Below are 4,350 nucleotides of genomic sequence, written 5' to 3'. Positions count from 1 at the left end.
TGTTCAACTTGGGGCATGATAGCGGATAAAACAAAATACACCGCCTGGCAAAATAATGAATGAATATTTGCTGTCAAGAGACAACAAATACAAATGTGTTTTGAACACAAAGATAAGTTGATGACTTATCTGACATAAAACAGAGAGATGTAAATAACAAAGTTTACCGTAAAAGTGGGCATGACTATTTGAATTCCAACTCTAGGTTAAAATCAGATAACTCTACTGTAAGAAGCTATAGATAAATAATCTGACAGCCAACTTGAACAATTTGCAGAATTTATTGGTTAGTAGGCGTGGGAGCCAAACAACGAGGATTTCGATCAAGCACTACCTGGGGCTTAAAACTTCAGTGAGTACTTTAGTCAAACAATTATAATTACGGTTAAAAGTTATAAGAGTTACACAGATCGCACACGAGAATGCCTCATGACATTTTGTATACCATATGAACATATTCCTCACATTTTTTTCTATGATTCTGGCCCTTAAACATAATTCAAAAATTAAACGAACCTTACCTGCAAAGTTAAGTTTGATTGTGATTCTATTCCATAATGCTAAGCACTAAAGATTATACAAGATTGCGCATGCGCACTGGAAGCATCATTCTTTAACCAAGGAGACACATGTGGAAACAATAATAGTCAAGTCAGGAGGGAGAATTAAAGAGTGGGCGTATGATCTTTTGTGTTTAGCATTATGGAATAGAATAAAAAATCTATTCAAAGCAAATAAGCCGTGAACTGAGTACTTCCACATAAACACGCGCATGATGCTTTCAAGTTCCAGTACGCATGCACAATATCATAGGATCTTGTAGTGCGGCATTATGGGATAAAATGCCCTGCGGATAGAAAGTATGAAACTTAGTTTGCAATTATTTCTCAAGTGAATGAATTACGTGATATAGAATAAGCTAGTAATCCTGCTGTTTAAGTGAAAAAAAAAAAACATGGAATATCGACACTAAATACGCAACTACAATAATATAGTCAAGGATTATTTGTCTTGTTCACGGAACTCGAAGAAACAATGAATGTATCTGTACCTGATCAGTATATCAATATCATTGAGGATTAATATACATGTACCTGACTAAATCACAGTCAGTGTACTTCATTGAAAGAAGCTTTCACTTGTTATGGAGCAGGAGTCCGACAAAATTGCTTATAAATAGCTCATAAATTTGTCCAAAATGTCAGAATCATTAAGACAGTTAATTTTGACTCATCTTTTAATGTGACGAAGTCCTAACTAATAGAAGGAACTAATCCAGCAACCATACTGAGCAATATATCAATGAGTTGACAAGAAAACGACCTACTACCATTATTATCAAAATACAAAGCATCTCCAAGGGTGAACAATTGTTTCACCCAGTTAAAAGAGAACATTGGTCTGATGCAATCTGCATATCATTATAAAGCTCCAGACAATAGAAATTTGAAGATCAACCTTACTGTAGACTTTCTGTGTGTAATATGACATATGGATGTGAAAAATGAAATATAACTACATCTTGGGTAAGGGTTTTACGATGAAATGTGAATTTTGTGTGAGTTTTCGCACCTGACGATGAACTTTTTATGACCAGCCAAAAACACAACTTTTTTTTTTCTAATGACCTAACAGGTTAGAATGAATAAATCATGACACTGAAGCTGGATATTGGGGATTATGTGGAAATAACTTTAGTCACAGATGTTCTCTACCAGTGACTGCCCTTGATGTTTTGTCCAGCTCCAAATAGTTTTCTACTTTTTAACTCGAAGAAGAGACATTAGGTTGCAGGTGCTAATATGCTGGGAAAATCAACTGAGCCAGCTCAGAGTAAGACAGGCTTTCTGTACTAGTGAAAAAATAATTCATTCAGCTTTCGCTACTTACCGACCTAGTGGTGAATTAATATTGCCTAAACTGCAACTTCAGTACATTAAGTCTAATAATACTTATATATTTCTCGTGAATAAATGCATTAAATGTTAAGCATTTACAATATTGAGGTTAATTGCACTTTATAAGAATTATGTTCTAGGGCACGTGATGCTTTTGGAACTACTTCCTTTATCATTGATCATGTTGTATATGGTTATGCATTACTGCTCGAAACTACAGTTTCCTTTGTAACAAGTTCTTTTACACACATCTTGAGAATCTTTCCACAGACCTCCATTGTACATAAACGTCGGCTTCCGAAATCACGTTTAAGTAAGGCCAATAACAAAAAACTACATTAGACTGTATTAAAAGACTCGACAAACATGTAGTCGAATGGGATCACTGAATTTCTAGCTTCTTTATTTATCTTTCTCTTGCAAACAGACATTGATTTTAATGTGTTTAGTGGAAGATGGTAAGTTTTTATTGAATTCAAATCCCTGTTTACTAACTTGCTAATTACAAGGAGATGTGACTAGTTGTATGACAATGTTGTTGTTTTTCCATTTTTCCTTTGTTTTTATGGGGAAGGGGTTGGAATATATATTTCATAACTATATCCTTCACTTTGCGGATGAGAGCATTACTCTGGATTGCCTTAAGATATGTTTATGGTCCCTGTTGTTGTCCTAGACATTCTACCGTGTAAGATTTTCTGCTCCCATAGAGAACACTGAAGTTTTCTTTACATTATTTAACAATCTCGCTATACGAATACACTTCTTTGAAAAGGGCTAAATTATCCAGCCATAAGGTTATCCATCACGACTTTGCACGGCTGGGTGATTGGGAATTCGCTATGAACAAAACACACAGGTACTCAACATGTTTCCCGTGGTGTCGTGACACGTCACTGCATTAGTATATACAAATCATTCAGATAAAATACGATTACTCCTTTGCACACACACTAAGATCTATAAATCATGATGACAAAACCTTGTCGAAACGTTGTACTTGAATGGGTAATGAAGAAAAACTTTAATATAAGTTTAACATAACAGCAAATGCCGTCTCCAACAATTACTCGTTACCTATATCTATGTCGTGAAGTGTGACTGTGGTCCCAGGAACACATCAGCAAACTCCAAAAACAATTTAATGACTATTTCAGTTGAAAAGTGAATAACATAATGTCGGCAGTTACAGGATAACACTGATAAAGTACCCACGCTAGGGCAGATTAATATTGCAAATGCAGCCTGTTTTCCAGACAAATAAAATTGTTTCATGTATAGGTTCTATCACCACAGTAAACGATGACATAACACACCATAGAATATAGCTTGAATATTCAGGGAAATTACTGCGTCCTTTTCAATATGTACCCACATAACCACATAACTGTTTCTGGGCCCAATATGGTTGCAGTGGATCGTTCTACCTCACACAAATGTAGTTTGCCTGCTGTAGATGGAAAACTGGCTGACAATTTCCACGAGAGGTCAGTCAACAGTTTTTACTCAAACAAAGGCAGTTCATACAAAGGTCACTCGTATGATTCACCATTTATTGGTTACTACACAAAGTTCTGAGTGACTAAGAACACATTTCGTTGGCTCTTCAGCGACTCAGAGAAACAGTAACTAACAAGAAACGCAGAGCACATGGTAGTGACTCACAAGCGACTCTGACTCAACACACACACTAGTGATCTATTATCATTGTTAGTTATTCATAATGTACTCTAAATTGAAGTGATTTTCTCTATGTTACTTATAAAAACAATTAGCCTTACTTTTATATTCAGTAAAATTGACCAATCACATAGATTTAATTGTGTGGCATGCAGAAACAAATAGAAATTACAAAATCAAATGACTCAACTATGCATGTTCGATATAACAAAAATATATCTGCTTTAGAACTTCACAAATCTCCACTCTATTCACAGTTTAATACAAATAATTTTATCGGACAAGAGAATGACCCGCCATTGCGTGATCTGTATGACACTCAAGTCAATACTGCTCACCTATATCCTTCATAGCGTTGCAACAATGATCAACAACAGAACCATTTTAAACATGTTTTTTTACCTGTGGTGCTCTTTTAATACTGAACATATCACTGGCAATGATGAGTCTGTCTAAATTGAGCAAGCTTTAAACTTTTTTTACAGGCTATATGTCTTTTTAATTCTACTTAATGTTTTAGCCTTATATAAATAAACTTTTCTATTTTAAGATTTTATATTTTAAATCTTCCTTTTAACTTTTAGCAATTTAGTTCTACCTGTTGGTTTATGGAGAAAAAAACAATTGTTAGCACAGGTAGTTTTCGCGTGACTGTAATATCACATGTTGATATGTTGTTTTTAAGTTAGACGTTTGTATTAATAATGAATGGAGTTTTACGTTTATGTGATGAGTGCGTGGCTCATTATCTAGATTTTTTTAAATACTTAGG

This window comes from Limulus polyphemus, unplaced genomic scaffold (genome assembly GCF_000517525.1).
Source record: "Limulus polyphemus unplaced genomic scaffold, Limulus_polyphemus-2.1.2 Scaffold461, whole genome shotgun sequence".
NCBI classification, from domain to species: domain Eukaryota; kingdom Metazoa; phylum Arthropoda; class Merostomata; order Xiphosura; family Limulidae; genus Limulus; species Limulus polyphemus.
This window is presented reverse-complemented; position numbering follows the sequence as displayed.